The sequence below is a fragment of the Dipodomys spectabilis genome, unplaced genomic scaffold (genome assembly GCF_019054845.1).
Source record: "Dipodomys spectabilis isolate Male_0828 unplaced genomic scaffold, ASM1905484v1 ptg000197l, whole genome shotgun sequence".
NCBI classification, from domain to species: Eukaryota; Metazoa; Chordata; class Mammalia; order Rodentia; family Heteromyidae; genus Dipodomys; species Dipodomys spectabilis.
The window spans coordinates 3,101,726-3,129,053 of NW_024870874.1; the positions used below are offsets into that span (position 1 = coordinate 3,101,726).

The 27,328-nt window shown below is 35.1% G+C and overlaps 1 protein-coding gene and 1 pseudogene across 3 annotated transcripts in view; one reads left to right on the top strand and one right to left on the bottom strand.

Annotated features, from left to right (window-relative positions):
* Positions 1–27,328, top strand: part of Phf14 (PHD finger protein 14) — a 149,469-nt gene that overhangs the window by 111,937 nt on the left and 10,204 nt on the right. The gene's annotated exons all lie outside the window — the stretch shown is intronic.
* LOC122121881 lies at positions 25,203–25,733 on the bottom strand (annotated as a pseudogene).

The following is a 27,328-nucleotide window of genomic DNA, read 5'->3' on the forward strand; positions in this document are numbered from 1 at the left end:
TCTTGAGTAGGAGAAATATAGTTTAATTGTTTTTAATTTTATTTTGCCTATTTTGTGTTAGAATTTTTAATTAGAATTTTAAATCAGTGTACAACAGTGATATATACATTTCAAGTACCCTGACACTAAAACTTTTGTCTCTTTACGAACTGAACAGAACTATCTCCCTAAGGAGTATTTTGCCACAATACATTAAACAAGCACATTTAATTGAAACCTGGTAATATTGGAAATTGAATGTCTGAATTTTATGTATTGTGAAGATTTATGAAAAATGTGCAATTAGAATGAATTATCCTTTAAAGCTCTTTTAAATTTGAAGCATATAACTAGCCCATATATTTTAAAAAATACATTAACTATTCATTTGACCTCTGGGATTTTTATATTAGAGTGAATTTTAACTTTTTGAGTTCTGCATATTTGACAGATAAATAATTTCAGATGCAACTGCCCCCATTCAGTACTCTTGTAGTAAAACAAATGATAGAGCTAAGAAAACTGTGCTTTAGTAAGCTTTAGTGAGCTTTTCATTACCCCTTTACTGATACAAACATGTAAAAGTCAGAAGTACAGTTTTCTGCATTAAGATCCCGGGGAACAAATCTGTGGTGATTAGTAGACTTGCTAAAAGTCTGAAAATCCAATCTGTGGTGTGGTTATCCTTGATGATGGTTACAGTTTTGAACTGAACCTTTGAATTTCTTGTTTGCAGGTAAATACAGTTAAGCCACAGATTTCTAGTTGATTTGGGCAGTTGAAGTGTAGTCTGTTTTTGATTGTTCTCCTTATTTATTTATTTTTGTGTGGAAAATAAAGTGTTTGTTTAATACCTTTTATCTTTTAATTTCTGATTGAGTACTTTGGGATATTAGTAATGATTTTCCATTAATAACCCTACTAATTGTATGTGTTTATTTAATATTCTTTAAAACAGTGAAAGTTAGGTAAGCTGGTGCATATATGTAAGCTAAACCTCATGAGGTGGGAGGAGGATCAAGGCCAGTAAGGACAAACAGTGAGTGACACCACATCTCACAAAAACAAAATGAAACACTCCTTCCTAAAAACAACAAGAACAACAAAACCAGAACCAAAGAGTGTTATGAGTAATGTTATCTAAGCAGAACATTTGTGTTTCAAACTTATCATCTATTAATATCTGCTATCTATTACTATTTCATCTATTATTGCTATTTTTTACTTGATCATTCTAAACACCTTTTAAAAATTATTTTTAGGAAATACTTTTTATTAAATAACAGTGGTTAGCATAAAAGATTTTCTTTTGGTCACGTTTTATATTACAATTAGAATCAGGACTGATACATTGAGTTCTACATTCTGAGGTAATTTCATGAGAACTATATACTGATTTGTACATTAAACATGCACTTCAGTAAATACTGGCCAGGCATTCCTTGTGTATCTTTTTGAAAATAAAACTACTTCTTTGTAAAATTTGTCGATATTTATTATTTGTTTCATACTTACAGAGAAATGAATATTCTTAAAACCTAAGGTGCTTTCTAAATGCATCTATTATAATGCAGAATTAAAATACTAAATGAATTTCTAAGTTGTACTTAATTACAAACTTGAAAAACCAAGACATTTTCTAAGTTAGATAGCATGTGGTCCTGATGTTTTTGTATAACATGCTGTGGAATACCATATGTGACATGAACTAAATCAAAACTGAGATAATTAATCAAAGTACAGTGGGGTGTTATACATAGAATGTCTTTCAGAGTTACCAACTTCCCAATGTCCTTTAGTTTAAAACCATATTTCATATTCTTGTTTTTTAAAAATTATTTTAGGATGTTACCTACCAAAAGTTTGAGAGGTATGCTAAAGAATATTGTATTATAGCTTCTAAAAACCTTATTATTCACTCAGTACTTGAAAAACTAAAGTTGATGTACATAATAATCCAATATATTATAGATCATAATGTTGTAAAATACTGAAGGATTGTGGAACATAGCACACATATGAAGTTGTTATTCCCACATGTAAACATACATAGCATGAGTAAAGGAGACGTGCACTGTGAAGACATTGTTGGTCCTAGTTGACATAAAGTACCCCAAAATCATGAAAAAGTACCTGAATGACTTAAATCCTAATTTCAAGAATCAGAACAAAAAAATTTCATATACTTTATGTATGGATAGAATAAGTTGTTTTTCTAATTTCATTATCATTGTGTACAGCTACATATGTGATAACTTCTTTTTTTAAACATATATTGTGCTTTAAGAAGTTTATGTCCTTGCTCTTAAATTGACAGGTTTCTTTAATTTAAGAAAGCTCAAAGAATGAACAGTTTTTGAGTTCTCATATCAAATGTTAAATAGTATTGGTTTTAATAGGCTCTTTATTAATATTAATAAGACATTATTAAGATTCATATTGTCAGTTAAAATACATTATGATTTATATTGCGTATGATGTGCAGAGAGGTTACAGTTACTGAAGTCAGATAGTAAGTACATTTCTTTTTGGACAACGTCACTCCTTCCCTTACTTTCTCCTAATTTGTTTGTTTTAATGAGACAGTCTTCAAGACTTTTCTGCCTAAGGTGGCCAGCAACCATACTCCTCCTAATCCCATCCCACATCGTATGGAAGGACAAGTGAACACCCTTGAGCCCAGTTATGGGTTGAAAAGGGGTTTCATCAAAACATATCAAAGAAAGGTTGAATAAATGGGATTGTATAAATTGCAGAGCTTCTGCATGGCAAAAGACATAGCTAGCAAGATCAATAGAAAGCCCACAGAGTGGGAGAAGATCTTCACTAGCCATACAACAGATAAGAGCCTCATATCTAAAATATACTTAGAATTCAAGAGAGTAAATCCCCCAAAACAATTTTCAAAGATACAACTGTCTCATTAATAGGTGGTCTATAGACTTAAAGAGAGACTTCTCTAAAGAAGAAATAAGAATGGCCAATAGACACCTGAAAAAAAATGCTCAACATCTCTGGCCATAAAAGAAATGCATATAATAAAAACCACATTGAGACTCTACCTTACCCCAGTCAGAATGGCCATTATCAAGAAATCTAATAACAACAGATGCTCGAGGAGATGTGGCCAAAAGGGAAAGCTCCTACACTGTTGATGGGAATGTAAACTTGTTCAACCACTCTGGAAAGCAGTATGGAGGTAACTCAATCTCCCCTGTGACCTAGCAATCCCACTCTTGTACATTTCCACAAATGACCACAAACAAGGCCATACTGAAGCTACCAACAAAACGATGTTCGTTATTTGCCATAGCTAAGATTTGGAACCAACCAAGATTGCCCCTCAGTAGATGGATGGATGAAGAAAATGTGTTTTACATAAATATCTATATCTATCTATCTATCTATCTATCTATCTATCTATCTATCTATCTATCTATCTATCTATCTATCTATCTATATGAATTCAATGCTTCCATAAGAAAGAATGACACCACCTCATTCATAAGGAAATGGAAATACTTGGAAATAATCATATTAAATGAAGTAAGCCAGACCCAAAGAAACAGGCTCCATGGTTTCCCTCATTTGTTTTATTTATTTATTTTTGATTTCCTTCATTTGTAATAATTAGTGTATGTCTGGGATAATCCTAGCAGATGCTCACAACTGCTCAATAGCTATGTATGACTATATAAGATAATTCTAATTGAAATGAACTCCAAGATACGGAAACAAGAAAAGAAAAGAAGTTTCATGAACATTTCTATCCAGGGACATATGCTTTAATATATTTATTTTTGACATTTTTTAAAATGAGGATATGTATTTTAAGTAGCTTGTATCTTCAAATGACAATAATTCTTTTTCCATAAAAATTTGACATTAAATTCATAGAATGGTTGTTTTGGGGTGGCAGGGTAGGGGTGTGTGTGCGCACGTGTGTGTGCTGGTCCTGGGGCTTGCAGTCAGTGTGTGGGCACTGTTCCACTGTCCCACCAGCTCAAGGCTAGTGCTCTACTATTTGAGCCATAGTACCACTTTGGATTTTTTCTGGATGACTTATTAGCAATAAGAGTCTCATGGACTTTCCTGCCCTGGCTGGGTTCTAACCTTATCCTCAGGTTTCAGCCTACTGAGTAGCTAAGATTTCAGGCATGAGCCAGTGGCTCGTGGCTTAATGGAGTTCTTATAAACTGAGACATTGCATAATAGTAAGAAATTGAGTAAATTATATAGAAAGTCAAAGATGCCTGGTAGTGTAGAGCAAAAAGCTTTGTGAGTTTGAAAAAGACTAACAGCATTCAGATCCTGACCATTTACAATGTGTGTGACCTTCAGCAAGTTGCTACCGTTTGGTGAACTTCTGATTGTTCATATGTAAAGTGTTTCATGGCAGAACATGGCATAATAGAGGCCCTTAGTAAATGATGATCATTTTAGCCTGAGAGAAAAGTTGAAGAATAGTGATAATGTTCTGATTTCCAAATAAGAAATGTTTTGTTGTTGTTGTTATTGTTGTTTAATTTACTTATTGATAGGCATCAGGGCTTGCTCAGCTTTCTTTCTTTCTTTTTTTCCTTGGAAATTTTTTGGGAAATGGTTTTGATCAGTCATCCAAGGAGCAATTTTCTGTTTTAATTTTTTATATATGAAAAAAATATAATATATATCAAGTAAAAACCTTTCTTTTTTCAGAATTTTACATTAAATAGAACACAATGATATTTAAATTTTTCATGCAGAAAAATCATCCAGTGTTAATTTCTTTGTAAAGAGGCAGTGAAAGTACAGGGAATTTGTTGTTCTCTAAGCTTTAAAAAATATACTATTTCGCTTTTTTTTTCTAAATTTGCTATATGTTATTAGCAAAAAGTTGGTGCTTTTTATACTACAGTATTCATAGTTCACATGAACCACATAGTTCACTGTGAACCACATAGAAGATCATACAGCAGTGAAATTATTTTATAAGTAGAGGGCATGATATTCAGAAAATTAAAATACTTACTGTTTAATCCATTGCCAGGATTTGAATTGCAGGGAAAGACCTGTTAGAACATAAAAGGAAAACTTCACATGTCAGTAAGGAAAGTTGTATTTTTAGAAGCTATTATCCTCTATGTTTTCATATGTATGAGTAATAGGATAGTGATTTATATATGTAGCCCAAAATATGTTCTCATTTTGTTGGTATATCCTATTTACATGTGTGTGTGTGTATGTGTGTGTGTGTGTGTGTGTGTGTGTGTGTGTGTGTGTGTGTTTGATACTTCTCTTAGGGTTTGAACTCAAGGCCTGGATCCTGTCCCTAAGCTTTTTTGGTTCAAGCCAGTACTCTACCAACTGAGCTAAAGTTCCACTTCCAAGTTTTTGGTGGTTAATTGGGGATAAAAGTCTCATGGACTTTTCCTGCCTGGGCTGGCTATGAACTGCCATTCTCAGATCTCAGACTCCTGAGCTAGCTAGGAGTACAGGTGTGCACCAACAGCGCCTGGCTTCCTACCTACTTTAAAAAATTGTAATCATGGGCTGGGAAGGTAGCTCAGTGGTAGAGTGCTTGCCTTGCATGCATGAGGCCCTGGATTTGATTCCTCAGTATCACATAAGCAGAAAAAGCCAGAAGTGGAGCTGTGGCTCAAGTGGTAGAGCGCTAGCTTTGAGCTGAAGAGCTGAGGGACAGAGCCCAGGCCCAGAGTTCAGGCCCCACGACCGACCGAAAGTTATGTCATACTTTCTGTTACAACATGTGGAGGGAACTTTATGACAATAGTTTCCCTCTACATGATTACATACATAAGTTACTCTTTTCCATGGTGTTAGATATTCCCTTCTAATCTAAAATGTAAATGGTGTAGAGTATTTTATAACTAGCGATCTCAGTGTAATTACTGAAGATATATAAAATAAGAAAACATCATGCTACTACAGATAATAACAACTAACATTTATTGAGGACTATTATGTGCCACTGTTATCTAAGCACTTGCAGTGTATCATCCCACGTAATAGGGAGTGCAGCCATTACGATAGTTGTTCTTTTGATATCTTTTGTGCTAAAGGTGGTATACAGTGATTCAAAGCCAGATCTGCCTGATTTCAGAGCCTATATTTTGGAAACTGAAATTTGAGTATGTATTATTATATCTTCTATTAACTATTACAGAAATTCTCAGCTTGGATTTTATTCTAAAGCTATTTTAGATTTTCATAATGTAGAAACTCAGATGACTCTTCCATTATAAATAAACACAAGTAGTTTAGGGAAAGTGAAAATGTCTTTATTATTAAGTGGGATCTACTTTGGTCCTTCTAACATGTAGAGATTAGTTCTAAACAAATAAATTAAGTAAAAGTGCTCCTAAAATGATGAAAGATAGATGTGAATTTTACTGGATTCAGTAAAATGCATATCTGTGTTAAGGGAGGTGTTACCTGACAACAAGGATGACTTATGTATACCAAGCAGAGCCTAAATGGAGGTAAGGAGAAGGGATCTAAAAATGAATTTCTTTGGCCAAATGCTGTATTTTAGTTAGGTCAAAACTTTCTGTTCAATGTTTGTTATTAATTGTTTGAAAACCTGTATTGTAAAAAGAAACTAAATCTGGTCACATTCAACATCTTTGCAAAGGTAGTCTAATATCTTTTGAGTTGTACAGTATCAGCCACAATAAGCACCTAGTTGTTTTTTTCTTCTTCTGCTTTTGTTCCCACTTATCCACATTCCTTTGCAATAAAATTCTCTTTTAATAGAATACTTTGGGCGAGTACTAAATACAGCACCACTTAGACTCTCACTGTTTTACTAAGACTTGTGTTAATCTTTTTTAAATTAATTCAGTAATTAATTATTACTTTTTTGTTGATCATGGGGCTTGAACTCTGGGCCTGGGCACTGTCCATGTGCTCTTCAGCTCAAGGCTAGTACTCTACCATTTGAGCCACAGTGCCTCTTGTTTTCTGGTGGTTAATTGCAGATAAGATTCTCATGGACTTTCCTGCCCAGGCTGGCTTTGAACCATGATCCTCAGCCTTCTGAGTAGCTAGGATTACAGGCATAAGCCACTGGTGCCTGGTGTGTTAATCTTTTTAAACCGATAGTTTTTATCTTTTAAACAGAAATTATTACCTCATCTACAAAATATTAAAAAAATTAGTTTCCCCCTTGTCGACAGGTAGAAGTCTTTGTGTAACTTTTGTTTTCTTTTTGTTTTTGTTGTTTTTGGTGCTGATCCTGGGGCTTGAACTCAGTGCTTAAAGCTAGTGCCCTACCACTTAACTCACAGATCTACCTCTGGCTTTTTACTTGTTCTTTTTGTTGGTAGTTAATTGGACATAACGGTATCATGGGCTTTCTTGCCTTCGCTGGCTACAGTCCTCACTCTCAGATCTCAGATCTCAGCCTCCCCCTGGTCACTGCTCTTATGCTGTTTCCATTTCTACTTTTAACTTAACTTAGGCACTTTCTTTTGTGATTTCAGATTTCCATAAGTTGTAGTACATTAAATATGTCATTTCTTTGCTTTTGGCTATATTCATGTGTTAAATCTAATCTCTGATCACCTAAGAAACAACTTATTTTAATGTTTTCTTTCCTTTTCCTGAAAGTTTCTTAAAGGTTTATGTTCTAGTGTTAAAACTTTATAGGAGTAAGTTTTTTTTTTAAATGTACCTTCAATAATGGCTAAAATGATTATCTGCTTCATTGGTTTGAAAATACTTTTAGAGTAGGCATCTAGAGGTTAAAAACTTTTAGAATCCCTTTGAGACAATCAAGAGGCATGAAGGCGTTTTTGTCAGCAATACATTCACTTTGTGTTCTAGAAGGGCGGGCCATCTCAATTTTAAATAATAAGAGTTTTCTTTACATTCTACATCTAAACTCATATTTATAAATTCACATGACTAGATACAATAATGGACAAGTTTCCAAGAAGTACAGATTGATTATAACCATTCAGGAGAATAATGTATTTCAACATTATTGCATTTTGTTAATTTAATGAAGCAGTTTCAATAATCCACAATAGCAAACCATTGCTTAATAACCCAGTTTAAAATTTATCTTATTATCTAATTATTATCTTAATTATAATTAATTTTTCCCCATTACAAGTTATTGTAAGAGTATGAATGGAATAAGTATTTTTAGAAAACATTTTGTGTCTTTTATAAGAAGGTGAAGTGCTATACTGTCCTTGTTCTTCATTCCTCTGTGAATTGTCACTCTTAATGTCTTTAAAGCTTAATGAATGTGCTAAAAAGAATAGTAAATACCATCTTAATTATTCTTTTCTTTTTAAAAATTATTCTTTTCTTTCTGAGTTTTCCCAAATATATATCAGACTTTTCCAGTGAGATAAGCTTCCTTTGTTTATGAAATTAACAGTTTCAAAATTTCCAAATTTTGCCTGTCTGCCTCCCTTCCTCCCTCCCTCCCTTCCTCCCTCCCTCCCTTCCTCCCTCCCTCCCTTCCTTCCTTCCTTCCTTCCTTCCTTCCTTCCTTCCTTCCTTTCCTTCTTCTCCCTCATATTTTGCATTTCCAAATAGCATTTGGTAACTTGAAGCTCTGTTTATTTGCTCATCACTTTTTTTTTTTGTTCCTTTATCAGTAAAAGGTTTTCCTGAGATCAGAACTTCCCAAATAGGGGAGATATGATTAGTTATATTTTTCAAAACCCTGGTAGCAATATAAAAACACAAATCTTGCAATCTGAACCTGACACATTTAAACAAAAACTTCAAGTTCACTTTAAGGATAAAAAGAGACAATAGAAAATGTCAAGTACTCTATCAGCATGACTCAGATTGTGATCTTTCTTCTACCTCTCTTTTATCACTTCCCACTTCTCAAACATTTTGTACCTCTACACCCTCAGCCCTCAGCTCTTCTCAACACTCTATCCTTCATCTATTTGTTCTCCTTTGTGTTAAAAGATTGTGACTTAACATTTTAATATATGCTATTTCAAAACCAGAATCTTCAGTTTCCATGGTTTTAGCTGCATTGGTTTACTTTGAATATGTCATTTTGGCTAGTAGTAACTAGAGGAGTTACGGTGTTAGGTTTACTAGAAATCCATGCCTATTGATTTAAACCTGGTCTCCCTGCTGTCTTTTGCTGGCTCTTCATTAGCATTTTGTAATGGATATTCAAATGCTGGCCACATATTTCAAGTCTTTAGTTTTATTGTCAGTATGTTCACTTTATTTTTTTAATTGTTACTATAAAAGTGATATACAGAGAGGTTACAGTTATGTAAGTCAGGTAATATGTATTTCTTTTTGAACAATGTCACCCCTTCCCTCATTCTCTCCCAGTTTCCCTTCCATCTCCATTCATAAGTTGCAGAGTTCATGTTTAACACAGTGTCTAGTGAATACCACTGGTGCATTTGTTCACCCTTTGTCCTTCCATTTCTGGTATCCTCTTACACTGCCCCCTGCCTCCCCCCCCCACCCCCGACAGATAAATGAACAAACAAAACAAGAAAAGAAAAGAAGAATAAGAAGAAAAAAAAACACAAAGAAAAATCTTGTTTCCATTTCCTGGAGAAAATGTTCACTTTTTAAAGATAATCTTGTCTCTTCAGTGAGGAAAAGGGTACCACATCATTATTTTTCTCCTCTCAATTAAAAATAAAGCAGGCAAGCAAACAAAATGTTTTCTACGTTGCCATTTTTTTTTTGTTGTTGTTGTTGCAGAAACAAAACAGTGTTACTCCTTTCTCTTCTGCACCTATACTTTGGCTGCTGGTACTTTTTTTCTTACCCTTTCTTTTTTTCTCCCTCTCCATCTCTTCCTCCCCTTCCATCCCTACTCCCCCAAGTTTCCCTTTCTCTTTTTCCCTCCTCTTCTTTCAGTGCTCTTTTAGAAAAAGCCTCTTCAAGGTTTGTAGTTGTTTAAGTGAACTGTTCCAGTTTAGTAGTTTATTTATTATTGCCACTGTAACAAAATACCTGCAGAAGGGTACTTCAAAAAGAAAACTTCAGAGGCTGATTCTAGTGGGGACTCATTGCAGATAGTTTCCAGACAGTTGACACACATGCTAGAGAAATCACTAGGAAAAAAACAGCAGCAACAACAACAACAAAAAACCCCACTTCTTCAAAAGTTAGGCATGCTCTTTTGTAAAAACTCCCTTATGAGAAATACCCAAATTCCCTTCAAGGACAGTATTCACAGTGACCTAAGGACCTCTCCTAGATAATGCCTCTTAAGAATTCCACCACAGATAGCTCATGCCTATAATCTTAGCTACTCGGAGGTTAAGGTCTGAGCATCACAGTTCAGAGCCAGCCTTCCATGAAAAAACCTGAGTGAATCTTATCTCCAGTTCACCACCCAAAAGCCTGAAATAGAGGCATAACTCAGATGGTAGAGCCTGAGCTGTGAGTGAAATAGGTGAGCAAGAGTCCCTGAGTTCAACCCTCACAATCTGCACACACACAAAATCCTACCACATCAGTACAATCACACAAAAGCAAGAGGCCTCCTTTATGTGAATCCTTGGAGTATAAACTACATCCAAATAAGAGCATCCAGTGTAAGTCCTGGTTTCCCCACTGTCATTAGGACAGTTTTTTGGTGGTTAATTAGAGATAAGAATCCCATGGACTTTCCTGTCCAGACTGGCTTCAAAGCACAATCCTCAGATCTTAGCCTCCTGAATAGCTAGGATTATAGGTGTGAGATAACAGTGCCCAACTTAAAATTATTTTTTAAGCCTTTATTTTTCTGAAAGACAGTGTATGTGGCATATTTCTGATTTTTGCTTTCTAGGCCTAAGGCTGTTTGTTGAAGCACCGAAGATATGTGGAGCATAAATTTCTGCCAGCCATGATCCAACATGCAGAAAAGTCCAGGAATAAACACTATATGAAAATACATGTTCAGCAGATAATTTTAGAGTACTTGTCTTCCTGTCTAGTTTTCCTAGTTCATTTCTATTAATATTTAATAATTGTTGCTCATACTAGATATTTTTGAACAGAAATTTTAGCTTTTTAATTAGAAAAAATGTTTTTTCCTCTAGAATTAATAATACTTAGAAGTTCTAGATGTGTGAAACTGACCTGACAATATGAATATTTTATATTTTTTCTACATATAACTTTAGAAGAAGCAGTAGCCCTTTCATTAATACAGATACTTTCCTTTTCTTGAGGGACCTGTGATGTGTCTACAATGAGTCTCATCAGTTATTGAATGAAGTCTGTGGTTTATCCCTAAGAAGCACATTCATTCTACATGTAATAAAGCCAACCAGAATAAAAAAAAATTCTTGCCCCTAAAAAATATATACACATTTTAATAGGATTGTATCATAAAGGTTGATAGATTTGATACCACAAGCCACTGAAGTTCTTTGTGAAGATGTTGAAGTTCCTTAGATGTTAAACATCAGAAGAGGGAAGAAAAGGTTTATCTTTAGAGGACTTCTGAAGGAAAGAGTCTTCTTCATAATAGGTGTGTCATTCAGAGTAGTACTCTTACTTTAAAATCTACAGCTACCTAAAGACTTACTGATTTTTCACTTGGATTCCATCTTCCAAAGGCAAACACTAACATTGTTCCATTGCCCACATCTTGTCAAGAAGATGATCTTTCTGAGTACTTAATTTCTAAAACAAATTATACTGTTAGAAATGTTTTAATAACAAGTTTGCATTCCCACCAGTATTGTAATAGGGTTCCCTTTAGCTACATCCCCGCCAGCATCTGTTATTGTTAGTTTTCCTGATAGTGGCCATTCTAACTGAGATGAGGTGTTATCTCAGTGTTTTGATTTGCATTTCTTTTATGGACAGAGATGTTGAACACTTCTTAATGTGTCTGTTGGCCATTCTTATTTCCTTTTTAGAGAAATCTCTCTTTAAGTCTTTAGCCCATTTATTGAGTGGTTTGTTGAGTACTGAGGGTTTAATTTTTGGTAGTTTAATTTTTTGAGTTTTAAGCATTTAGATATGAGGCCCTTGTCTGATGTATAGCTAGTGAAGATTTCCTCCCATTCTGTGGGCTATTTATCTTGCTAGCTATGTCCTTTGCTAAGCAGAAGCTCTTCAGTTTGATACAATCCCATTCATCCAGCCTTTCTTTGATTTGTTGTGATTCTGGATCTTTGTTTATTAAGTTTCATCCTGTGCCTAGAAGGCTTTGAAGTAAGCCAGAGCCAAAGAAACATTATGCATGGTTTCCCTTATTTGTGGTAACTAGAATGTGCCTATAAATCTACAAGTAAACACACTGAATGACTAAAATAAATAACATTAGGACATGATAAATTATATAGAACACTAGTCATTAACATGCAGAGGCCAAAGGAGGCTATGCATGGGAGTGGTGGACAAAAAGGCTCAATAGTTTATGAAATGAACTCCAAGGAAAGGAAGCAAGAGACATTTTTTAGCTGACATTGTTGCTACTTTTGTTTTCTTTTCCCTTTGTCTTGTTTGTTAGTTTGTACTTATTTGGGAGGGTAAGGGAGGACACATAAAAGGTGTAACAAAAAAGAACAAAGACAACAGTGATACTCAATAGACATGTGGAAAACGAACTGGATATCTTCTGGGTGGGGACTGGAGGGAAAGATTGGGAGAGAATGACAGAAGGGGAGACAAGAACTGTACTGATCGTACCTGATTCATTTAACCCCTCTGTTTATCAATTATACAAAAACAAATAAAGTGTTTTAATAATAGATGTGTTTTTGAAATAATTTTGAATATGGAGGGTGTTTGTTTGTTTGTTTGTTGTTGATTGTGGGGCTTGGGCACTGTCCCTGCACTCTTCAGCTCAAGGCTACCACTTGAGCCACAGTGCCACTTCCAGTTTTTCTAGTGGTTTATTGGAGATAAGACTCTCATGGACTTTTCTGACTGGACTGGCTTTGAACTGCAGTCCTAGATCTCAGCCTCCTGAGCAGTTAGGATTACAGGAGTGAGCTCCCAGCTCCCAGCCAGTTTTTTGTTTGTTTGTTTGTTTTTTGTATAAAGAGTCACCTGGATCAAGTAATAGTGTGAAGAATTTACTTACATCAATTACTTGAGTTGGAGGTACTAAATAGGAAGAGGAAGTGACAAGCTAGACTTATTACTTACCTTTTTTTGTGTCTATATTACCAGTGCCTAGGAAAGGGGATTTGTTTCTCTCCTTACTGTGTCAGGAGTCAAAATTGAAAACCTGTCTTAAGTTAGTCTAAGTCCCACTTAAAAGTTTTGTGAAGGTGGGTAGGGGTGGAGGGTTGATAGGGTTTTAGCTCAGTAGCAAAGCAAGTGCAATGTCCTGGGTTTTATCCTCTGTACCAAAAAAGGAAAGACAAAACATTAACAACAATAAACAAACAAAAAGATTTGTTTGAACTCTACCTACCTATCTATTTATCATCAAGTTTAATTAATACCTCTGAAGCACTGAGAATAGTACATACATTGTGCTTTTATTTAAAATCATCTTAATAACTAACTATAATTATTGGAAATGCTCCTTATTTTAAATTTGTTTAACCTAGTATTCACTTTCATATATTTTTCACAGAAATGTTTCTGTTCTTGCCACGGAGACTCCAGTATTACTAGCAGTGCTAAATGTAACTTTAGCTTTCGATTCATTGCGGCAGTTATGTTTTCAGAGCCTGCTGTAGGAGATAAACCCATTGCAAATGAAGACAGAAATCATTTTCTTTTCACCTCAGGCCATACAGAATTGATTGGGGTAATAAAATGACAGCACCTTGTAATGTATTGAAGGCTCTTTAATTTGAAAACCAGTTCCAACCTGATTCAGAGCTTGTTTAAACCTAATTTATAGCTTATATAATTTTCAGCTGGCCGATCAAGGGAAAAGATGATGTGTAAAAACTGATAAAGAATTAACTTATGTACATTGAAAGATGTCTTGTTAAAGGCAACTGATATAAATAAAAACACAGACAGAATGGCAGAAATAGTTAAGATGTTGTTTTATATAAATAACATAGTAGTTTAAATGTTTCTTTGTAAGATCAGAGGTGATTTCCTTTCTTATATTTCAATTGAAATCCTTCATTTTTCATCACATTAAGGTCAGGGCAAAGTCTGGATACATTAGCAGCTGTTGTGACTTCCACAGTGCCAAAGCTTATTATATGCCATTGTGGTAGAGCGGCTGCTAAATAGTTCTGGTCTGCCAGTATTTTAATTACGATTAATCCTTATCAAGAGGCAAGCTGAAAGGACTTGGAGCTCCTCATATTTATGTGAGCTGAAAAATCAGTATTAGACCTTTTTGCTTTGCAGGCTACTTTTATCACTTTATTCTAACATACTTGGTCCTAGAAAGTATAGGAAATTTCAAGATTGCATGTATCCTTCTTATGTATTTGTACTACACCAAGTACACTGCAAATACTCTGAATATCTTTGCTAAAGATGAATGTGAACAAACCAGTATGTTTGAATGTAAAATTATATTAGGAAGAAACTAAGCTATTCTGTTTTTCTAGATATTTACTTAGTCTATGGGCCAAAAGACTTTAATCAAATTATGATGTCTAGGGCAAATATTGTCCTAAGAATTTTAGTAACTTTTAGCAGAATTATAAAGAAAATGGGTTTCTTGATTCTTGCCATGGTAAAATTGAAATGATGTGTACACTGTGTGAAGAGTGTGATGATTATTGTGAGATGTACTTGGATTGGAGTATCTACTCTTCACTTAGTAGCTGTTCCATTCCTGGCCAACTCCTTTATCTTTGTTAGAATAAATTTCTTTGTCAGAACGGTCTCCAAGCTTATGTGAAGAAATACAATTAATACTATATTGCTCATTTCTTTAGTATAGTAGGAATTTTATAATTTAAATCTAGAAGTGAATTATGGATCCTCTAGTTAAATCAATCTTGGTTTCCTCAAGGTCATCCCTACAATGAAAGAAATTCAGAGTTTAGAAGGGCAGGTGTAGGAGTTGTTTGAACCATAATAAAGGATGGTTAGTCCCAGATATGGATCTGACCTTCTGTGTCTAAGTCTTTTCCCCAATGCAGTTCTAATGTCCAGTGCTGATAACACAGTTGTAGTTAAATCTCTTAGAGTACTACATAGTTTCAAATAGTGTGCCAATTCCATGATTATGCCAGTTGGTTTTATTTATTTTTAGTATGCAAAGAAAGTAGGAAAAAAAACTAATTGGTTTGATATGAAATATGTTACTTTGAAATTTTCCTTGCATGTGTTATTTTATAGTTTGCATTTTATCTAAGGCATGATATGATACAAGACTCCCACATATACATGTTTTATTCTTTGTTTTTAGTTTCATGTTGTATCAGTGCAGTATGTGAATCTCTAATTATTCATTTTTGAGCTCTTTCTTTCTCTCGCTCTCTTTTTTTTTTTTTTTTTGGTCAGTCAGTTGAACTCTGGGCCTGGGTGGTGTCTCTCAGCTCTTCAGCTCAAGATGAATGTTCAACCACTTGAACCATAGCATCACTTCTGGTTTTCTGGTGATTAATTGAAGATAAGAGTCTCACGGACTTTCCTGTGTGGGCTGGCTTTGAACCGTGATCCTCAGATCTTAGTGTCCAGAGTAGCTAGGATTACAGGCACGAGCCACCGCTGCCTTGCTTTAAGCTCATTTTTAAGACCTCATTATAACTTGTTTATTTGAAGGACCTATAAACTTCATACGTCATTGTTGATATAGATGTTTTAATTCCTATATGCTACTTTTTCTTGCTATATTGTATAACAGAGTTAAAAAAAAATACTGCTTCATAAAGCCAGATGTTGGTGTCTTACCCCTGTAACCTTAGCTACTCAGGAAGCTGAGATCTCAGCCAGCCTGGGTGTGAGAGTCTTCACTCCAATTAACCACCAGAAAACTCTTAAGTGAGACTGTGGCTCAAGTGTGGTAGTGTGCTAGGTTTGGGCAAAAAAACTGAGGGACAGCGCCTGAGCCCTGAGTTCAAGCCCCACATTTGACAAAACAACAACAAGACTCCAAAAAAAAAAAAAAAAAAAGTTTAATGAAAGAAAAAAAGAACAATTGCTAACATGTTCTGAAATTATCAGATTATGAGAGTTAATTACCCGTAAAATTGTAAGTGGTAATAGATACCAGAAATTCAGCCACTTACAAATAATTAAACAGAAAGATTCAATAGTTTTTAGGTTAGGTTTTTCTGATATTTTGAGGGTTTTGGGGGGTGGGGGATGGGGGGATGACATAAGTGCAAATAATTTTATTGAATTTTCTTTAAATACCCTATGTACAACAATGCTAAATTTGTTATTAATGAAATTAATGAAGCTCAAATACACAAAACTGTGGTTTCTTATTTTCTTAAAATCCTTAGTCATCCAGGAGTTTGAAGAAGCAGAAATACTCAATGACCTTTTGTGTTCTTATAGTGGTATACATAGTGATTATTCAGGATTTTATAATGGATCATTTTTATCTGTATCTGTGTCTGTTCTGTTTATATAGAATAAATATGTATGTTTCCTCATTTTTCTGGAGTAGAAGATTCAGATAGGAAAGGTTTGAAGTATCTGCTATAAATCACTGCTTGAAAAGAAAAGCCTTATATAGTGCGGAAAAGCAACAACTATCTAAATCATTTTACCAGCAAGCTTATAACCAAGATAAGATCAGCACTTTCCTTCTTGGAAATGTGTCTTCCATATATTACAGTGAAAAGGAAGTATTTTATTAAAAGTCTTTTTGACAAATTTAACTTATCATCACCCCACAAACTTAGCATGAAGAAGGACTTGGTATATTTGATAGGCAAAAAAACATTGTACGATTTTGTTTTAGTCTTGTGTTCAATATGGAGGATTTTTGTGAAATACCTAAAAGATAGAATGTGACTAAAGTCGTTATTATGTTAATAGTCCAAAGTTTTCTACTAAGATCTCACAACAGATTATGATTATATTTATTTAGTATCTAGTGTCTAGTGATAACATTGCTTTAATGAGTCAATTGCTAGTTGTGTATCATAAAAGTTTATTGGTTGTATGGATTTGAAAAATATGGATTGTTGTTGTTGGTTGTGGGTCTTGAACTCTCCTGAGCACTTTCCCTGAGATTTTTTGCTCTTCACCTTGAGCCACAGCACTGTTTTTGCTTTTCTGGTGGAAATTGGAGAAAAGAATCTTACTAGACTTTCCTGCCCAGGCTAGCTTTGAACTTTGATACTCAGATCTCAGCCTACTGAATAGCTAGGATTACATGAGAGAAATACCAGTTCCCAGCTTAGATTTTTCTTTAATATGCTCTCACAATTGGAAGCCTCTTTATTAGTTGGATTATTCATCCTTTGGGGTTTTAGCTCTTTGGGTTCTTTTGTATACTCTGATTAGTAGACTCTTGTCAGATGTATAGGTAGCACAGATCTTCTCCATTCTGCAGGCTTTCTTTTTTTAGCTTAGACTAGGTCATATCCCTGTCCTCTTGATGTCTGTCAAGTATGTATGGACATGAAACGTATAGAAGAATCCATAGTTGTTAGTTGATAGTTCCCACCAAATATCCCTGCTCTATTTAGAATGTGGTAGTAATCCTAACTTGATTTCAGGACTTGTGTGTGTGTGTGTGTGTGTGTGTGTGTGTGTGTGTGTGTGTGTGTGTGTGTGTGTGTGTGTGTGTGTGTGTGTGTGTGTGTGTGTGTGTGTGTGTGCGCATGCTCACATGAGTGTATGTGCGCACATACACATATATACATACATACTTTTTGTTCTCAACCCCTATTTTCAAAATCTAATCCACTGTTTCAGTAAGATTGAAAGAGGAAAAATGGTTTTTATGAACATATAGCCTTCATATCTGAAAAGTTCAGATTTTTAGTAAAAAGTTACATTGGTATTCTTATTGTAGCTTTAAACTTCTTTTTTGGGGGGGAGGGAGTTGGTCATGGGGCCTGAACTCTGGGCCTGGGCGCTGTCCCTCAGCTCTTCAGCTCAAGGCTAGCACTCTACCACTTGAGCCACAGTGCCACTTCTGGCCTTTTCTGCTTATGTGGTGCTGAGGAATCAAACCCAAAGCCTCATGCATGCAAGGCAAGCACTCTACCACTGAGCCACCTTCTCAGCCCCTAAAAACTTTTTTTTGTTACCTATAAAGTTAAAAGGATGAAATGTACAAGTTTCTAAGATGTTATTTAGCCAATAACTTCACTAGAGGCAGGTAAAACAATGAACATTTCCAAATTATTTTATGATAATATAAACTTGCTGATTCAATTGTTACAATTTGTAGAACCATTTTTCTAGTTTCAACACTATTGTTGCCTAAAGCCATTAATGTACTTACATACATAGCAATTTTGTGACAATAATTTATGTAAATAAGCTTAATTCCATCAATTATTTGAACAACAACTTTTCTAATCAAATAAGTCTATGCTTTGTGCAATAATGAAATACACAAAAGAACATAAAACATAACATGTACTGTAGATATATGGAATATTACTATAATCCTATTTAATTAAAATAGTAAATTAACATCATAGAAGACTAAGCATGTTAATCTTTTTTCTCTTTTATTTCTATTGTATGCAACTGAAATTACCTTATTCTAAACTTGTTGGATTAATATTAGTGAGTGAACTAAGGATAATGTGAATGCATATTTCATATTCAAATTATTTTAAAACAATAGCAGATAAACCCTTGAATGTGTTGAGCTAAGTTTTTCATCATAAACTCTTATTAACTACATTACTTACATTATTAAATGTTTTAGTAGAAGCACTAGGTTTATGGAAGTCTCTGCTTTGTGGCAGTTTTCAGCAGGCTATTATTAAAATGTGAGGACTCCTACACTAGAATATTTATTTTCACGTTCTAAATGTTTTGAAGTAAAATAATTTTAACATGATCTAAGCCTTATTTTTGAGACTGATGCCACAAGAGTATGAAGTACGGTAAATGTCTTTGCTCCTGTAAAAGAACTCTCCTGCCTGTGCGTTGTCTTTGGGATCATGTCACCTTGTCCTCTCCTTCACTTGCTGTCACTGCATTTATATATACAATGTTGTTCCTGAAGACTAGAACAAGGTGTTTGAAGACCTGCATTGCTCACCTCTTCTCTCCTTTTCCTCCCAAATTGGAAATGTTTATAAGAAATGACCAAATACAAAATATTATATACTTCCTGTTTACAATCATGTAGATCATTCTAAGAAGGCTAGATTGAAGTTGAGAAAAAAATTGGACTTGTCTATGTGTCTATCTACTACTCTTGATTGTAGATGTAAAGACATGTGTACTGTTTTTCAAAAGCATTTATAGAATTCAGCTTTGTGTAAGTTTTCTTTGCATCTATACATTTAGCTCCATATAATCTTCCACTGTAGGACTTATGATCTTTAAATAAGATGCAGAATGATGTTCCGTTTATAGCAAATGTATTTAACTCTATACAGATCAATCCCTCAGCTTTTTGTTGGCATTGCTGCAAGATCAGAATAGAGTACCTCTTATATGTTGTTGGGATAGGAGGTCTATGTTTATACTGAGGAAAAGTTTGATTCAGTGTCAGCGATAGTAAGCATAACCCTTGGCCAAAAGCTCAGAGGTCATGCTGTTGTACTGTTTCACTGTGAGGCTTTCAATTTTTCCATTGTGGATCAAAGATGACCTCAGCAACTCCAATCATTCTACTCATGTTCCTGAAATTTAAAAGGAAAGGTTAAGAACAAAGTAGCAGTGCTTTTAAAACTACTTCAACAAGATGTTGATTCCTCTTATTAACATCTCTTGTCAAAACTAGTGTTTATGTCTTTGTCTGACTCATACTTAGACTTTATTTGATAACATTGATCCTTCTTTTATTTGAAATTTCTTTTCCTGATTTCTATGACCTCTGTGCTTTTGGTTTTCTTTATTAAAAACTGGCAGTCCTTCTTAGTCTTCTTAGTGGAATTTTTCATTTATGTTCAGCCTGTTACTATTTGGGCTTAGTCTGTGGGTCCTTTCTTTTCACATGTCTCTTAATGACTGCATTTAGTTTCAGAATATGTGTTGGAGATTTCCAAAGTTTCAGAACTATCTTGGAACTTATTTCTTAAAATCTAAATAGATAACATTCAAATATTGGCCTATTATTTCCATTGGAAAACTAAATCAGCTCAAACTTAATGTTTACAAAATAGAATTCTGATTTTATTTCTTTTCTTCTCTCATGATTATGTGCTTCTTTCTTAAATTTTCCAGCACAATTCTATTATTTTGGAAGGTTAGAAACAGAAATCATTTCTAATTACTCTCATTTGTTCATTCCCCACATCTGTCTTATGTGCCTGCCCTAATTCCAGAGCACATCACGCTTCTTCCCTTTCCATGACTTCTAAGACACTATATTCACAGTCACCGGCTTCCCAGTTTTCATATCCATATGCTTACCTAAGGTCTACTCTGTCTTCAAGCTGCAAGAATAACCTTGAAATTTCAAATCAAAACATATTACTTAGTTTCTTAATCTGTACAATGACACTGCACATTAAATAACCTGACTTATGTAGTCAGTCCTGAATGTAATCTCATGCCAGATACCCTGACCTTTCAGATGCTCATTTCTGTGTTTACCCTTGTACTCCTGTGCTGGACAGTCTTGTATCATAGATTGGTGCATGCCTGGCTTCTTCCAATCATTCCAATCATTCCATGAAAGAGGATCTTCTCTGACTAGAACTTGCCTAAGAAAAAATTTGATTTTATGTTATAAATTGAACTTCACATTTTATATTTGTAACAATGTTTCAACTAATTCTCCTGAAAATTCTAAGTATATGACAAATAGCAATGGAGAAAACACATGCATTTCCCTTTCCTGGTTGTATTGACTGATATATTTGTTATGCCTTTGTCTTTAATGTTTCTAATATGTGATGCCAGCTTTTGAACTGAAGACAAGTATGTTATCCAGCTTTCTCTGACAGAAATTAGCACGCTATTAAATCTTCATTGTGTTGCTTGTGATATGTGTGAAACATGCAATATAGAGTAGTTTGAAAGTTGAATTTTGTGTCCGGAAACCTAACAATGATTCAGTATGCTTACATAATAATACCACAGTTCTAAATATTTATTCTTCTTAAATGTACCTGCTTTAATCAATCTTTTGTATTCTATAAGATAAAGAGTCATTTTAAGAAATGTTGGAAAGTTAACATTAAAATATAGCCAGTTTTCTATTTTAAAAGAAAATTAGAGTAAAAGAATATATTATCTTTATGCATTTTCAGGTTGTGGAAAAAGCCTCATAATTCAATTATAAGTTTAAAATTTTGAATAATTGTTGAACATCACCATTATGAGAAAAAAATCATGTTTTCATAACTTTAACATATTTTTGATTCGACAGTGAAATTGCCACCCACTTTCAATATGAAATAACTTACTTTGTGTCTTATCTCTTTTAAATTCTTTTTCTTAGCATGCATTTGTTTTAGAAGGATGGTTTCATTGTCATATTTCCACACATACATATAATGTAGTTCATTAATCTTTGACTTTTCTCCATTTTATATATTTAAATACATAATCTCATTTTTATAAGTATAATATTGCATCAGTTTTATATGCAATTAATTGTGTACTGGATTTTTCCTTTAGGCCCCTTGAATTTGAACTACTAATATTCCCAAGAGTCTCAAGAGTCTGGAGTTGTTCTAACTCTAGAGACTTTTGAATCTTCTAATGTACAGAAGCTATTTTTTCTTCTTTTGAAAAGTGAGCTTTTGTATTAGTAGCTGTCAAAGAATTGAGAAAAATGGAGACCCTGATAGTAAATCTTCTTTATATGAGTTTATTTTAGGACCCCAGAGCAGTCTTCTCAAGATAAAGATAGAATGCTATGTTGCTCAGAAACTGATCCTTGCAACATTTTTTTCTAGTGTACATTTTTTCTCTCTCCTGTTTCTTTATCTTCATGAGATTTAACAAATCTTTTTACAGCAGAATACAGCAGAATATTGTCAGAATACAGCAGTCTCTCCTTATTTTTAATTTCAGTTTCTGAAGTTTCAATTACCTGAAGTCCAAATATGGAAAATTCTAGAAAGGAAAAATATGTAAGGTTTAAATTGAACATTCTTCATAGTAGTGGATGCAATCTTGCATCATTCCATTCCATCTTGCCTGAGATATGAATAATCCCTTTGTCTGGTATAACCGTACTACAGACTACCCACCCATTGATTAGTAGCTGTCTTGGTTTTCAGATATCCTGTGACACTATCACAGTGCTTGAGTAGTAGACTCTTTCCAGTTGGCAGTGACAGTGCCTTGTGTCATTCACTGCACTTCATCTCATCATGTAGGCATTTGCTATCTCACATCATTACATGGAGGAGAAGAGAAGTCCAGTATGATCAGATGTTTTGAGAGAGAAGAAGAGTCAACGTTCACAGAACTCCTAATTTCAGTATATTGTTATAGTTCCAATTTATTCTTATTTGTAAATGAAACTTTAGATATGTACAGGACCTATACATACATCCTGGATATGTAGTGTGCAGGAGTATGTGCAGTTTGAAGTGTTGGCTAGTGTGTTGAAAAGTTTCCCCATTGCATTAAGAAAGCTACTGTTGGGCTGGGAAGGTGGCTCAGTGGTAGAGCGCTTGCCTTGTAAGCCTGAGGCCCTGGGTTCGATTCCTCAGCACCACATAAAGCAAAAAGAAAAAAGCCGGAAGTGGTGCTGTGGCTCAAGTGGTAGAGTGCTAGCCTTGAGCTGAAAAGCTGAGGGACAGTGCCCAGGCCCAGAGTTCAGGCCCCACGACTGGACCAAAAAAAAAAAAAAAAAAAAAAAAGAAGGCTACTGTTCTTGGAAAAACAGAAAAGACAGTATATTTATCAAAATTTTTATGTATTTTGTAGACCTCCACAATTTGTACATTTTCCATTTGAATATGTCTATATATTAGGACATTTGTATATGTAAGAAAATCAGATTTTAAGCATTTACTTTAGGAAGGTAAATTGTTATTTTAAATTTCTATGCAGTATTATTTTGTTGTTCTAAGAATCTTTTCATCTTTATACTTATTATATATTTTATTTTTAGTGATTAAGTCCTTGAAAGAATCTTAATTTTATAAACCATATTTTTCAAATTTGTGTGCCAAGTAATTATTATTATTATTGTCAGTCACGGGGCCTGAACTCTGGGCCTGGGTACTGTCCCTCAGCTCTTCAGCTTGAGGCAAGTGCTCTACCACTTGAACCACAATGCCATTTCTGGTGTTCTGGTGATTTATTGGAGATAAGAGTCTCAAGGACTTTGCTGCCCAGGCTGGATTTGAACTGCTATCCTCAGATCTCAGCTTCCTGAATAGCTAGGATTACAGGTACCCGGTACATTATTGTTTTTGTAATTGGTCCTCCCTAGATGGTTTCCATTTGAACTAGTAAACTAAGATTGATGTTTTATTCAAGGAAGAAAAAATGATTAGTTTATATTCATCTTTAGAAACAATATTAGGCAGATTATAGGAAAACTGGTAGAAATTGCAGTTAAATCTGCTAGAAAGACAGAAAGAGAAAAAGACTGAAAGAAAGAAAAGTAAAAAGAAAAGAAAGAAAGAAGAGGAGGGGAAGAAGGAAGAAGAGGAAAGAGAAGTAAAACAAAAACCTGCTTGTCATAACTAAAAAAATAAAAATACCCTCCCAAATAAACCCTCAAATAAACAACAACCCAATTAATAAAAGGGCTAAAGACTTAAAGATGGTTTCTCAGAAGAAGTAAGAATGAACAATAGAGACATGAAGAGATGTTCAACATCTCTAGCCATAGAAGAAATGTCAATCCAAACAACGTTGATATTCCACTTCACTCATTAGAATGACTGTTATCAAGTAAACTATCAATAACAGAAGCTGGTGGCCATGTGGCCAAAAGGGAGCCCTACTATACTGTTGGTGGGAATGTAAACTTTGTTCAACCACTCTGGAAACCAGTGTGGAGATTCCTCAAAAGACTAAAGATAGCATTTTCCTATGATCCAGAAATTCCATGCCTGGGCATTTATCCAAATAGATAACAAACATGGGTACACTAAACCTACCAGCACAACCATATTCATTGTACCATTGTTTACCATAGCCAAGATATTAATATTATTGAAATGAACTCCAAGAAGATTTTTTTTTGTTATCCTAGTTGCTGTTTTTGTTTTCTGTACCTTTTTTCTTGTTTGTAAGTTTATCTGTTTTGGGGAGGGCAAGGGGGAGCACAGAAATGGTGGGACAAAGGGTGAACAAATGCAGCAGTGACACTCACTAAACACTATGTAGAAAATGAGCTATATAACTTGTGGGTGCATGGGAAGGAAAAACTGTTAGAAAGCTAGGGAAGGGGTGCCACTATTCACAAAGAAATGTACTCATTACCTAACTTTTGTACTATAACCTCACTGTACATCACCTTTACAATAACAATTTTAATAAGAAATAAAATGCTACTAGTCAGCTGTGCATCCATGGCTCATGCTTATGTTACTTTGCAGGCTGAGAAAAGAAGGTTCTCCTGTTTCAGGCCAACTCAGACAGAGCAGTTTAATCCATTGCTGGGCATGATAGTGTGTGGCAGGGGCAATAGGAAGCCTTAAGGTGGATGGATTGAGGCTTAGGCATATGTCTTGGTATAAAGGTAGAGTGGAAGTGTGGCTCAATGGCATTATACCAAACTAGCAAGTAAAGGTCCTGAGTTCAACTCCAGTGACACTAGGAAACAACAACAAAAATAACAAGCCATGGGCTGGGAAGTTGGCTCAGTGGTAGAGCGCTTGCCTTGCATGCCTGAGGCCCTGGGTTCCATTCCTCAGCACCACATAAGCAAAAAGAAAAAAGCCGGAAGTGGCGCTGAGGCTCAAGTGGTAGAGCACTAGCCTTGAGCCGAAGGGCTGAGGGACAGCGCCCAAGCCCAGAGTTCAGGCCCCACGACCGGACCCCCCCCCCCAAAAAAAAATTAATAACAAGCCATTGTAATCATGGGCTTATGTTTTATTTATTATCCCAGGCTTGGGTTTTTATTTATTTGTTTGTTTAGGGTTTTTTTGGGGGGGTAATTTAGTATGCCATTTCCCACCTAACTTATAAGCTGTAGTTATATTAAATCATCTATTCCAGTGTCACAAATGGTTGATATTCAGAGTGGACTATATTGATGGTTTTATTTAGCCTGCTGTATATTTCTTTTCTTTCTTTCTTTTTCTTTTTTTTTGGCTACAAGTTTATTCAACACAAAACAGTCCTCTCCCTCTTTCCTGGGGTGGCTGACCATGTCCACGACCAAATCCACCTCTAAACTGGAATTCAGTTGCTGACCCAGCCCCAACCTCGGCTTTCTTGTCAGCACTAGGGGGCACCGCACTCCGTCTGTAGGTGTCTCTGTCAGCTTCACCTCTTGTGAGTCTTGCATGCCGCTTGCCCTCCAGACCTCCAGGCCGTGGTCTTCCAGTCTCAGGTCAGCTGCGGCGCAAGGTAGCAGGCACAATCTCAGGAGGCAGGTGGAGGTAATCACGGAGATACTGGATACTTTCGTTGGTTAGGTACCAATAAAAATGCTTACAGGCAAACTGTTCCATCACGTAGCCCCGAGACTTGAGAGCTAGCTGTATGGCCTTCATGACGTGAAGGTTGGGCACATTCTTGTCTGCCAGTTCTGGGTGGTTGGCCATGTGGGTATCCTTCTTGGCCACCATAACCCCCTCCTTAAAGAGGAGTTCGTAAATGGCAATCCTGTTTTTCTTGGGCATCAACATCGCAGTGGCTTCCTATATATTTCTTTTTAAGTAGGATATTTGAAAATGTCATTGCATGAAATGATATTTTCCTAATAGTTTTGCATCCCCGATTATGAAATGTTGGTAAGTACTTCATGCTAACGGAATCATTTACTGTTTAAACATTGGTTAAATGAATGCATTGTCGGGCAAGCTTTCTAAGTGATTTTGGAAATCGTTTAAGCACATGCCAATAGATGGACTTCATTATAATAATGAAGCGAAGAAGGTAAAATATTTAATACTTGCTAGGATTTGTAGACAAGAGCCATTGCTACCTAGCCATTCAGGTGATATTTACTCTCCAAGTAACTTATTTTAATCCTAAACTTCTCCTTCTTATTTTTTCTGCAAAAATTGAAGGATGATTGTGTGCCCTATTCAGAAAAAAGTGTGAGTACCACATCAAAGATGAGTATAATATCTTAAGGCCTTCAGAATCTCATGTTCCAGTCTGGTGGACAGGCACACAAATAATCATAAGGACAAACAAAAAGTACATACTAAAGTACATAGGTATATAAATGTGATACAGAAATATAGGCATGAGATTATATAAGGAAAATTTATTTTTATTCATTAATACTCTATAGTGTTGATCTGTGATATCAAAATAATATATCTTTCCTCTATCCAAAGGTAAGTATCTTCAAAACAAATTATTTTTCACGTAAAATAAATGGATCCTTTATTCAGACAATCTTAACATCAAGGACTACAGCTATTAGAAATAAACTTACTAGAAACTGAATTTTAAAACTTTATTCCCAAGTGAGCAGACTAAATTGTCTCAAATATCCTATTTGAAGCCTAATACTATTTTCTTCACAGTGAATCCATTAATCTTCATTGTTTTATTGAAAATTAATAGCTCATTAGACATCCAAGTAAATGTCTACTATGGCACATTAATTTTTCATGGACTAAGAAAAGCAAATTTTGCTTTAAGAAAAATTAAAAAATACTATTTTAGAAAATTATGTATAAAAACTTTCCCAATTATGGCACTTTATTATCAATGTCAAAAATAACAGCCTTATCTTGAATTTATAGATTATTTCTTTGCTACAGTTTTGTATTTTTCAGTGAAATTAAGTTACTCTGTAAATAATTTCCATTAAGGGAGTATAAGTTACATTTTAGGGTTTTGTGGTGGGGGAGAAGTCAGTTGTAGGCCTTAAACTCAGGGCCTGGGAACTGTCCCTCAGCTCTTCAGCTCAAGGCTAGCACTCTACCACTTGAGCCACAGAGCCACTTCCAACTTTTTTTTTCTTTTTGCTTATGTGGTGCTGAGGAATGGAACCCAGGGCCTCAGGCATACAAGGCAAGTGCTCTACCACTGAGCCACCTCCCCAGCCCTCCCTAAGCTTTTTCACTCATGGTTTTACCCCTTTGAGTCACAGTCCCACTCTGGTTCTCTGGTGGTTAATTGGAGGTAGGAGTCTCATGGGGGATTTTTCTGCCCCGGGCTGGCTTTGAACTGCAATCCTTAGATTTCAGCCTCCTGAATAGCTAGGATTACAGGCGTGAGCTACCAGCACCTGGCTACATTTTAGTTTTTGAAGTGACGTTGA